The sequence below is a fragment of the Anas acuta genome, chromosome 2 (assembly GCF_963932015.1).
Source record: "Anas acuta chromosome 2, bAnaAcu1.1, whole genome shotgun sequence".
NCBI lineage: Eukaryota > Metazoa > Chordata > Aves > Anseriformes > Anatidae > Anas > Anas acuta.
In genome coordinates this window covers 155,574,597-155,587,384 of record NC_088980.1, presented here as the reverse complement: position 1 = coordinate 155,587,384, position 12,788 = coordinate 155,574,597, and the positions used below count along the sequence as shown (strand labels likewise).

The following is a 12,788-nucleotide window of genomic DNA, read 5'->3' as shown; positions in this document are numbered from 1 at the left end:
GGTTCTGGAAAATAAGAGCTAAGTCCTTGGACTTTCTGTCCAAGGTTTAAGAGAGCTTTAGGTGCTGGTTCCTCTGGGCTCTCCTAAGAGCTCCCCAAAGCAGTGCAGCTCTTCAAAGGAGGTGAAAGGTGACATGGACCTCATGCCCCATGTGATGATCCGTGTCAGAAAGCCAAGCCCTATTGCTGTGATCAGTTCACCAGGGGCTTTTGTCTGATCCAAAGCCATGTAAGGCCTGTATGTATCCAATCCTCTCAGTTTTACGTTGATTTGGGATTTTAGACTTTTCTGTGGCTGATTCACAGAGGAAGGAAAATGACCAAACCTGTTTGGGATCTTCCAGGTCCTACAGTCAGATAAGAGGAAAGAGGGGGAGAAAACAACACATTGGCAGGGATCAAAACTGCTCCGACATTTGTCCCCTTCATTTTTGCATGGGTCTGTTTTCCCTCCCTTTGTCATTTGATTTTATTTTTTTTTTCTGTCAGATCTCCTCTGTTCACCATTTCTCTTCCTGCACAAGCTGTTCGATATTTTTCACTTTATCGTTGGGTTTTCAGTTTCATTTTCCAGTCAAAGCACTTTCCTTTGGTGCTGGCACCTTGCAGCTGTAATTTCCGTGGATTATTTTATGTCTGTGTAGGTTTGGATGGCTTCCCAAAGCTTTGAATGTAACACAAGCAAATGGTGCAATAGAACATTTGAATTACAAGTTCTTTTGGTCCATGTCCTAACTCCATTACAGAGCCTCCTTCATTTTATGTTTTATTTATTCTGTTTTCAAAATGATGCTTTCTTCAGCCTGAAGAAGTTTGTGAGACAAAGAATATAGGTAAAAACTGACTGCATGCATACAAAGAGTGGAAAGAAATAAGTCTCAAATATGAATGCTACCCTTTATGTAGAATCAATCCACTAAAAAACAACACTAAAAAATGGGGCCAGTGAGTTTAGATGAGCTTGGTTAGAGAATAAAAATGGCGTGTGTGGGAGTATGTATTTCTACACATGCGTGCATGCCCACACAATATTGCAGTTCTGTGGAATGGTGTTTTTAAGGGAATGCCTGTGTGATGAAAGTGCTGTTGGCACTACCATCGCAGGCTGAAAGCAAATACAGCACAACAGGGTCTGTCTCTCGCCTCACCTTTTTTGGGACCTAAATACTTTTATACCGCAGAACCGTCTCGATTCCCATGCTTCCTTGGCAGGTGTGCAATTGTACAGCATAATTACTATATATTTTTTTTAAGAGCAATACAGATTCATCTTTTGTAGTATAGAGCTGCCCACTTTTCATCAGATGTGGGCTTAGCATCTGTAGCTTCTTCATGCCCATTCCCTACTTCAGTCTCTAAAGATTATGTTTACCTTCGTTAACGCGTGGATGGATTTAGATTCGAGCCTGCCTGAACATAGAAGGATGCTCAGCCACCAGTCTTTGGTGTCTGGTGGGTCCCTGGTGATGCTCTTGCTCTCTCCTTTCTAATCATTTCTCTTTCCACTTTGGTGAAGGAGATCTTGTGATACTTGATAACACAGTTGTCTTGAAATGTGGGTTTCAGAGTTGGCTCTAACCTTGATCCTAAGGCCAAGTTTGTAGGTCTTAGAAAGAGCACTCTAGTAGCCATAGAGGCAAAACAGACTTGTTGACTGAAAGAGGTGAATTTCAGATGTCCTTGAAAACTGCCTTGTCCAGGCTGTTCTTGAAAAGTCTGTGCTTACCTGAAGAGTTCCTTTCTGATAGTCATATGAAGAGACAAACTGGGTCAGGTCAGAGATGTGTCGATGCAAGACGGACCAGTTCCTCTCCAGTTATGTGATGACTCATGACTGCTTAGTGAAGAGCATGAGAAGAGGTCAATCAGAGCAAGGCTTCTTCCAGTGTTTTCCATGTTCCCTGAGTCAGACGTGATACATTTCTGATTAATACCACCTGATGAAGTTTTCTTCTCTTCGTCTCATTGCAGTTTTAAAACTGCGTTCCCTGGCATTGGGGTAGTTTGCCTTTTTCTGGCCACTTAGTATGTCACAGGATAACATTTTATGGGCTTTTCTGCATCCTGTCATTCTTTTTCCAGCCTGAAGAGACTTCACCTGTTTAGTTCTTCTGCTGTGTTAGAGGGAAATTGGTAGAATTAGAGCACAGAACAGGGAGATGAGGAGGAGCAGTTTAAAGTTTTTTGTTTGTTTGTTTGTTTGATTTTTGTTGTTGTCTGCTGTGTATGTTTGCATCCTAGAAGCTGCCATCTTCCTCCATTATCCTTTTTTATTTATTTTTTTTTACTGAAAAGTAAGCGCCTCCTGCATGTTTTGACTTCCTCTTCAGACTCCACTGACTGTTGACTTAAATCCCTACCAGCAGCCACGGAGGCTCAGACACTCGCTGAGAGTTAGTTGCCTTAATTTGAAGCTGGTCTCTGCTCTCCTGCCAGTTCATAAGGTCCCTTTCAGGTCTACTAGCCCCACATACACCTCGTACGGCATCTCAGGTGGTATTTGGCATCTCTGTTTCATAGAGTCATAGAATCATGGAATATCCTGAGTTGGAAAGGAACCACAAGGATCATCATGTCCAACTCTTGGATCCACACAGGACCACCAAAATCAGACCCTGTGTCTCAGAGCAGTGTCTGAACACTTCTTGAACTCCAGCAGGCTTGGTGCTGTGACCACTGCCCTGGGGCACTTGTCCCAGTGCCCGACCACCCTCTGGGTACAGAAACTTTCCCTAACCCCCAGCCTGACCCTCCCCTGTCCCAGCTCCATGCCGTTCCCTCGGGTCCTGTCGCTGTCCCCAGAGAGCAGAGCTCAGCGCCTGCCCCTCTGCTCCCTCCATGAGGGAGCTGCAGGCCGCCATGAGGCCTCCCCTCGGCCTGCTCTGCTCTGGGCTGATCAAACCAAGGCACCTCAGCCTCTCCTCATGTCTCTTCCCCTCCAGACCCTTCAGCATCTTAGTAGCCCTTCTTTGGACACTCTTTAATAGTTTTATGTCCTTATATTGTGGTGCACAAAGCTTCACACGGTATTGGAGGTGAGGCTGTACCGATACAGAGCAGACTGGGACAGTCCCTTCCCTTGCCCAGCCAGCAGTGCCATGCTTGAGTTTTCACCACAGGATACGGTTTCTTGTGGCTGCCAGGGCACGCTGCTGGCTCAGATTCAACTTGCCATCAACCCGAAGCCCCAGATTGCCTTCTGCGGGGCTGCTCTCCGGCATCTGATCCCGCAAGTCTGTTTGTAGTTTGTTTGCCGTTATTTAGGCAAATGCATCTCACCCTATGTGTTGTCTTCATCAGGGTCTTACCCATGGCAAATTGTATAAAAAACACCCTGCTTTTTTTTGGTGAAAACTCGCAGTCTGTGTTTTTAAGGGCAACTTTGAGCTTACACGCACGGTTTGATAGTCAGCTGTTCTGCTTTGGCTTGCTCAGGGCTTGGCGTTCTCCTCGCATGAGTCACGCGCTGAAGCGAAGCTGCTTTTCTCCTTGATATTTGCACTTGGTTCCCTTTGGTGCCATCATGTGCTACATGAGCTTATCAGCAGGAAGAAGTCCCAAAGTATGCGGTGAATGATACTGAAGCTGGGAAACGAGCTGAAACGAGGCTTTTATGGTTCATAACTGCCTGGTAGCTGTGTCAGAGCAGGCCTCACCGATGCAGTTTTCTCAGCATGATGGTGGATATACCCCAAGTGTATCTGTCATTAGGGTGGAAGAAAGTTGAGAATGTGATGGGTTTAGCTCTCATCAGGCTGTCTCATGCTATTAGCTGCCTCCACTTCTTCCTCGACAAACACTGTCTGAGCAGAGCTGGCCTGGAGAAGACGAGCTCCTTTGACAGCATGTATTTACACGTCCAGATGCTGCAGCAGGCTTCGTGCTCTGTCTTGTCGTCCTTGCTTGTAAGCCTTCAAACCTGTGAAGTCTCTTTTTCTCATGTTATGCTAGTGCTGCCATTTGCCTACCATGCTCTGCAGCAAGCAGGAGATGTGGCAGGAGGCTTTTCTCTGTCCTGTAAGGCCTCCTGTCCCCTGATGGGAAGGGGTTATTGTTAACGTGTTTTCCAGGATTTAGGCAAATTTGTTGTTGTGTTCTTCCACTGCATCCCTCTGGTGAATGACTGTGATCAAAAACATCTCTATCCCATGTTCCTCTTCAGTCCACTTAATTTTCATCCTTTTGCCCTGTAAGCAACCCCAACAATTCTTTACTTGACTGTGACTTTTCACCTACTGAGGAACATCCCTTGCTTTAAAAAATTATTTTATTTGTTGATGTCTTTTATCTGGGTAGGTAAAAAGTTGAAATACAGCTAGCCAAGGCAGTCACCATCCCTTCTTACCCACAAAGATTGTGATGTGGTTTAAAAATACAGAAAGTCCTTTTGTGAACTGTCCTTCGTAGTCCTGGGCACCCTTCTCTAGGTGTTCCTGCTTGAGCAGGGAGTTGAGGTAGATGACCTCCAGAGGTCCCTTCCAACCTCCAATATTCTGTGATTCCGTGTGATTCCGTGAGCAGTGAATTAGTGTGCTGCTATGGATTGCTTGACATAATCAAGGGATCAACAAGTGGGGACATTTGAACTGAGCACTGAGATGTGCTGGGTTTCTAATCTCAGATGCTCCAGCTAGGCAGAGCCTCACAAGTCACTTCACATCCCTGCAAAATTGAGCTAACATTTGTTTCCCTTTCAACTATGTTCTCCATCAGGGAAGGGTCTTGAAGAAGGTGGATGAGTTGGAAAGCTGAATGTGCTTTTTAATTTTATTTATTTTTTTATGTGTGCACTGTCACAATGGAAAGTTTTGAGCAAATTTACTTCAATTTGATAGGAAAGTTGGCTCACAGACATTGCTGACTACAGGCTGTGGTTTCTGACAGATGGCCATAGGTCTCTGTGCAGTCCCAAGGATCTTCTGCATTTTCTCATCAGTGGAGCACATGGATTTTTGCTAGTTGGTTTTATTTAATCTCACAATGTGGCCATCATTTGGAAGTCTTCTGTAGTCTTATGTGCACATCCCTAGTTGGAGTAACTACAGAAATGCAATAGGAAAAGCGAGTAGTAGAAATGACGGAACTCTTGCCATCAGAAGCTGGTGGTATGTACAAGTTTGCCATCATCGCCTCTTTGTGAACAAGATTATTTGTATAAAGAGGGGAAGTATATATTTGGATGCAGTATTCAAAATGTATTTTACATAGATGCATAAGTAAATGTGGCTCCTGTGGTTAGTCCTTGTCTTCTTGGGGGACCTGGGGGATGCCTCAGTGATGGTTATATAGTAGTTGACACTGTGCATATTAAAGCTGGTCACAGCCTGAGATTGACTATTTTCTCCTCTATATCCACAAAATATTTGCAGATACATCTATTTCTCTCCTTTGTTGTGTTGGTCTGTGGCTCCCTCTTTCTGGCTTATCAAGGGTAGCCTTTGCTTCCAGGGTGTCCTGGGGATGCCCCAACTCACACTTGTCAGCTCCTGCCAAGGCTCAGCATCTGTCGGTGGTTCACCTGGGCTGCCCATGTTTGCTGACATTTGATTTCTGAGCTTGTTTCATTTCTGCCTTCCTGAGTTCTGGCTTCTCCCTGGAAAGGAACTGGGAAACAGTTGCACAGTATCTGAGTGGTTTTCTTCCAGTTCCCACTTAAACATAAACAAGCAGAATAGCCCCAAAGAAAATCCTTCATCCCCATCAACATTAGGCTTCGGAGACTGCTGTCCATCATATGGCCAATGTGGTATATTTTAATTCTCTCCTCTCTATATATGACTTCAGTTACACTGTGCTTAACTGACTGCTGCCGTATCCCATGGCTTTGGTAGGAATACTGAAATGAAGACACCAAGAGACACCAAGTTGTTTACTGTTTCTCAATGAACTGCTCCCAAAGGAAGAAGTAGATTCTTGAGTTTTCCACCACGTACTGTGTCTTTCTACTAGACCATGCTGCTTCTCATTTAGCCTTCTTCAGGATTTGTTTATAATAAAACTACTGATGAACATAAATGTAGATGAGTTCTTATGCTGATGCATATTCTTATCACGTGCAGTGAGTAGCGGTGTTTCTCCTTTGGGAAGTGGTACATTGAAAGTGAAGTTGTATTCTAGGAGAGCAGGATCCACAGATTTAGGAGTCTATTACTTGATTAATTCAAGCATTCCATTTTATCCTGCCTCTCCTTCCCCTAAAAGCATTGCAGGTGTGTCAGTGAGGACGTTCCTGTGGACTCAGAACTGGTTGTCAGATGTATTTTTCCTTAGTCTGTTGAAATCTGATATTGGCTTATAAATGCTATTTTTAATTTTGTTAAGCTGACCTAGTGCATTGCACTTAGTCTTTGTCCATTCGTGCATGTTTGTCTTTTATAATTAATAAGTTTACTTTAAATTCAGCGTAGCAAACTAGACACTGGTTCTCTCTTTCTCTCTTCTCTGTTTGCTCCTTCCTTTTTTTTTATTATTTTTATACAGCAAGTAAGCATTAATATTCCTCTTTTGTAACCACTGAAAAGACACACGAAACCTAGATTTTGAACTGACTGGAAATTTAATTTTGCTGTTCACTGAAATATGGAATACTTCTGTGTTTGTCTAGCATATGGATAGATTAAGACCATTCTGCATGGAAGGTTCACAAAAAGTAGACAACATGGCACAAAACAGCAAATAGAAGGCGGCAATACAGGAAAAAAAAAAAAGATAAAATCCTTGGTAAATTTGAACAGGCACATTCAGAGCATTTGTACTGAAGATTTTCAGGGTTGGGAACTGTCTAGATTGTGTTCTCCTGCAGGAGATATGTTGTTTAACTGTTATTTAATGTCAGTTTAAAAAATAGGAGAGATGACATCACATCTCTATCAAACTGAGCTAACGATGACCCGGCACTAAGTCATCTCAGCAGTGCTTCCCATTTAGCCTGAAGATAAACAGAAGAAAACATTACATACAAGTCAGTGGCAGTAGACTCCAAAACATCTTTGGTCTTCCTTCTTCTCTCTCGATCTAAATACCTCCGTATCACAGAGACCTGATTGTTTCTCCGGGTGAAAAGAAATTTGGGTCCTGAGGGTTTGACCTTGCTAGTGCAGTCGTTTTGTCATTTATCACGCTCTGCTGCTGCTCCTGGGAACCAATGTGTTTCAGTGTGTACTGCCTTTTGCTTTGAAGATGGAAGGCATCCATCTTTCCATGGCATTTGTGATCCTTTTGATGGAAGACTTTCTCTCGCAGCCCTAACCAGCTACTTCTGCTCTCAAGAAGTTTATTTAGCTGAAATGGGAGGTCTATGAATCTGAGGTTCCCAAGTTAAACAGAATATACCTCTAGTCCTTATTCTTGGCATTTGCCTACGGCCAAACTGTCTCTGGTGCCTCTCAGCAAGATTTGAAGACTGTCTTCGATTCTTTTGTGAGAAGACATGCAGTAGGGTCGATGTGGAAGAAGACTGCCTATTGAAGTGGCAACTGGGACTGACTTGAAAGAAGCACCACAGGCTTCCAGATTGCTTGTCCTACCTGTCTTCTTCCCGTCTGCGATGCACAGACAGTTGTGCGATGCGAAATGAATACAGATGATTTACAAGCATTCATTCCTTCCCATCTCTGTTGCTTATGATTTTCTTCTCCTTTCTGTTGTGTGATGGTCCATCAGATCTGAAGTCCCCTAATGTAAACAGGAGGTCTTATGTTACACCTTCGTGAGGGGATGGAGGTGACTTGTGATTAACAAAAAGGGGTCTGGTGTACCTGATGGGTGCAGTTGTTGCACATAGTGGAGGTAACCAACTGATGAAAGAAGGGGTTAGGTAGAAGCAGGTCATGTTGGCTCTGCGTAGTGCCATGGGGCTGGTGGTAAAATGAGATTAAACACAGTTTAATCAAATGTGCTGAGGCCAGCCACAGCCCTTAGTCATCCAAATTAGTAGGACAGTGAACTGCCTGACTTTCTCTGTATATATTTCTCAGTATATATCTCCGTAAAACTCCAGGGCCGTCTTATCCTGCTATCTCCAACTTCACAGTCTGTCCTGATAGGATCTATTCCCGAGACAAACTGCTGTGCTTCTGGAGACATGTATGATGGCAGCTATACTGCAGGGAAGAAAAAAGAACAAAACAGATCTGTCTAAAAGTAATCAGATGGTTTCCTGAAATAAGGCTTTGACAAAGAAAAATGGGGGAAAAAGAAAAAAAAAAAGGGATTTTTCTCATTGTTTCTTAGCAAATCTCCAGAAGAGCAAAAGCAGCTTGTTTCTTAGATAGTCGGAGCTGTTTTTACTTTGCACCTACTCCACAAAGCCTTAAGGCTGTGGGCGTTTGCTCTGTAGTACACTTCAGCCGGAGGAGGGTAGGCAGGAGTGTGCTTCAGTGTATTGAATCGGGTTGTTTACAGTCATAAGTGACGTTGTGCCTGTCAAGTACTACATATGTGTCTCTAGAAGCTTCTGGAAGCCAAGCCAATTTGTACAAGGTCTGATGATAAATATATATATTCCTGGCTTTTTTTTTTTTTTTTGGTTTTATTTGGATGATGTTGTTGCCTTATTTTGTGCCATGTCAACCTGGGCTAGACAGCTTGCTCCTCAGGGCATAGGGGCAGAGATGACTTCAGTCTCCAAGGGCTTTCCATCAGCATTAAACCTTCCTTAGGAAGCAAAGTGGAAGGAAAACGTGTATCGTTGCCTGGAGAGCTGCCTCCCCTGCCCTGCTGCACGTAGGGCATCATCCTGGACCACTTCCCTGCCAGTCATTTCCTCAGCTTCGGAGTGCTGTGTCCTCACCTTGCCTGCCCAAAGCCACCTGAGAACACAACGTTAATATTACAAGCATCAGAGAAGATCTAGAAGAGCATAAATTACCTCAAAGCCACAGCCTGAAAAAGAAGAAAGTCATCCCCTACAGCTATTCTGATTGACCTCTACCGGTCATGTTACAAGGCTCAGTAAGCACTTGGGGATTTGTGCAATTACACCAATTCAGTGTTAAAACCATTGATTTATAAAAAAATGCTTTGGCAGTAATGCTTGTTCATAAATTCAGGTGCTCTGAGAAAAAGGAGAGGGGCATTTTTTCCAGGTGAACAAGACAGAAGCTGCAGAAGCTGAAAAGTGGCGTGTCTGTGATGTGAGTGACAGAGTCAACTGCGGGGAACAAACCATTAGAGGAGTTTTGAAAATACAGCAGTTTGTAAATGTCTTTCTGTCTTGTGGCATCAAGAAAAAAAAAAAAGGCAAGAAAGAAACCCAAACCTTTGATATTAATCAGGTTAATTCTGGTACCCTGCAAAAAGGAGGGCCCTACATCTGGCCATCCATTTTACAGACAGGGAAACTAAGGCAGCTGTATGGAAATCAAGCCAATACTAAGTATTCTCCTTTCTTGTTGTGATTTGTGTGTGCTGGTAAACAAGTCTCCTAACGAGAAATGAAAGGGGATCAATCTGTTCAGTTCATCTGAGGGAAGGTTAAGAGGCAGCAGAGAGATCAAACAGCAAAGTTCAAGAGGTGAGAAGATGCAGCTCTTGAAAGAGTGGCCGGGGCTGATCCTTTATTAACTGAAGCCTCAAAGTCTCTTCTGGTAAGAGGTGACCTGGTCTGACCAGAGTCTGCAGGGGTTGATGTGTAAAGATGTTTTGTGTCAGACGATCTGCTCTCTTTAGGAAGAAAGTCAGGCTGCTTGATAACAGGATTTTATCTGGATTAAAAACTTTAGAAAATGTCTCTAGTTGGTCATCGAGAAAAGGAGGTTTTGTCATCACGAATCACTTCTGAAGCCCCCCCAAAAGCACTTCTTCATCGTCAAAGTGGTGGTCGAGCTGGAGTGCTGCTGCTCTCACCACCTCCAGCACTCATTCATGCCAGGCATTTATTATCCAAACTACATGATTTTAGTATTTCAGAGCTGAGTAATAAATAGAAACATGCCGCTTTGTGGCAACTGTGGCATTCCTCAGGCAAAGATAGGCTAAAAGACACTCTTGGTGCCTCATGAGAAACACGTTTGTAGACTCATCCACCTGATGACAGATGTAAAAACCCAAGAGCAAACTGGAGAGCTCAGCTTTTTTTTTCTTCCAGGATGAAACTGGGAAGCTACAATTTACGAAGAGCTCCTTCTTCTCCTACCCACCCCAAGTCATCTGTGTACTGAGGGGACGACAGTTCAGTAGCAAACATTGATCTGACCTACTGAAAAAGCAGTTCAGTATTTATTTTCTGTCCTATCTTTTCTTTATTACCATATCCCATTTCTGTGTTTTTGTATCTTTGCATTTGCTTTGAAGGCTCATCTATCCAGCATCAGCTGGTCTTGCACCTCCTAACTTAAAAAAAAATAATAAAAAAGTAATAAAAATAATAATAAAAAAACAAACATCTAAGTTGCTTACAGTGCTTTATAACCTATTTTTCTCTTCCATGCTGAAATCTTCTCCCCATTTATTTTTTGTCTTCTGTTACTAATGCTGGCCACCTGAACGTCCTGGTAAATGGAGAGCATAGGGAAACTCCTTAAATAAGTTTGCCTGCTGGTAGTAGCTTTCCCAGCCCATGAAACAAAGACCAACCCATTTCTTGGGGTCATGTATCCTTCTAATATACGGAGTGATTGATTTCTACAGGACATGGACAGCAATAAATGGTTGCATGTAATTAAAATGCACATACGTATTTGTGGTGGGTTGGACAATCTTTTGGTCTGGCTTGGGTGTGGTTCTTTCATTCCCATTGTAGGTTATGGGATAAAGCTGTGATCAAGTCTCTTATTTTTTCCCTTTTTTTCTGTATCTAGTATGTTAGGCAATGCTTGTTCCAATTTGCATGAACTGCCTTCACAGCAAGTCACCTGCCTGTCACAGTAAGTTGGACAAGCCTCCCTGAGGAGCTGTAGACAAAAGAATCGAGAGGTGCCATGGGGATGGGGAGGGAAATGCTTTTATTGCCAATCAAAGGGAAGGTGTACAGATCGGCTCTCAAATTTTTCTGTGAATACTGTACTATGGGGTAGGAGTGCGGTTCTGGAGCTGTGTGAATAAGGGATATTTCAATGGCTTAGTAGGATGGGGTGGGAGGTGGTTGTTTCTAAAAAGGTTGGTTAAATGAAAACAAAATATTTTGTTTTCAATTCTTTCCTTTTTTCTCCCTTTTCGGGGAGAAAAAGTTTTAAAATGGAAACATGCTTTGAAAATGAAAAATCAACACGAAACATTTGGAGTGCTGTAAATGCCTTCCTCCTCTCCCCCTTTCACGCCACTCTGTTGGGGAAAAAATAGACACATTCACTGTTTGCCAACGAACGCTTGCCCAGTTGTAATCAAGTCATCTTACAACATGATGTAGACTTTTGCTCCGCATTTGTTGTATGTGACCTTGGGGAAGCTGTGGCACCATATGCTTCCCCTTGTGCATCTGTAAAAAGGAAGGATAGGTCAGGATCAACCTTTGTGTAGAGGCAGTTTTCCAACCGTTTGATTGTTCCCCTTCCCTGCTTATAGCACGTTTAATCTGTAGCCGCACTGAGAGATAAAGCAAATAACACCTTATCCCTGCCCAAAATTGTTCCTGTAACTGTCTTCTGTGTGCCCTTATTTTCCCAGGTGGAAGGTAAGGGTCTTGCTAGGTCTTGGATGCAATTTGCGGTGGAGGTTGTGTTAGTGTTGTAGCTGTGGGCTGACAAGAGACCTGGCAGAAGCAGGATATGTTCCCAAGTCCATCACAGACTAAGTTCCCCTGCAGCCTGTGGAGAGGCCTCTGGTGGAGCAGGCTGTCCCCCTGCAGCCCATGGGTCCCACATGGAGCAGATCTCCACACTGCAGCCCCCCCATGGGTGGAGGAGCCCCCGGTGGAGCAGGTGGATGTGGCCTGGAGGAGGCTGCGGCCCATGGAGAGCCCCCGCAGGAGCAGGCCCCGGGCTGGAGCTGCAGCCTGTAGGGGACCCGTGGTGGAGCAGTTTGCTCCTGGGGGATGGACCCCGTGGGACAGAGCCATGTGGGAGCAGTTCCTGAAGAGCTGCTGCCTGTGGGCAGCCCACACCGTGAAGGAGCAGCGGAGATGAAGCGTCAGGGACTGGCTGCAGCCCCCATTCCCTGTTCCCCTGCACTGCTTGGGAAGAGGAGGTGGAAGAGGAAAGAAAGGGGGGAAAGTGTTTTTAGTTTGCTTTTAGTTTCTTATTGCTCTAGCCTGTTAGTCATAAGCAATAAAAGACATTAATCTCCGTATTCTGAGTCTGTTTAGCCTGTCACAATAACTGGTGACTGCTCTCCTTGTCCTCATCTCAACCCTTGAGCCCTTCCCATTGTATTTTCTCCCTTTTCGCTTTGAGGATAGGGAATGACAGAGCAGCTGTGGTGGAGCTCGGCTGCCTGGCTGGTTAAAACCACCACCATGGCTTTACCTTCTTGACATGATTGGCTATTGTGTCGTTTAGTGTCTTGGTAACCCTTGGTTCGCAGGTGTTTTTTTTTAACTTTTGCTCTTGTTTACTTCGATTGCTGACTGAAGGCTGTTTTCCTAAACTGTAGGATTTATATGCTAGAGGTACCGGCACCCTCGGATCCCAATTATGTGTATGCAGTGCGCTGAGGCTGGGTGGGAAGCTGTGCTCTGGATTTGCTCCACTTTTAACATATTTAGCTGGTTGGTACATCCAGCTCCCACCCCGTGTTCTCTCAAGGCAAATGCACTTTCACCCTCTTTTAGGTTTCTTTCCCAATTAAGAGAGGATTGTGAGTGACTTCTTTTAGTCCTATAGATCCTCTGTCTGGCTCTTCTCAGCAGTATTG

The 12,788-nt window shown here is 44.1% G+C and overlaps 1 protein-coding gene across 3 annotated transcripts in view; it reads left to right on the top strand.

Moving 5' to 3' along the window:
* TSNARE1 (t-SNARE domain containing 1) overlaps positions 1–12,788 on the top strand; it is a 454,966-nt gene that overhangs the window by 84,366 nt on the left and 357,812 nt on the right. The window lies entirely within an intron of this gene.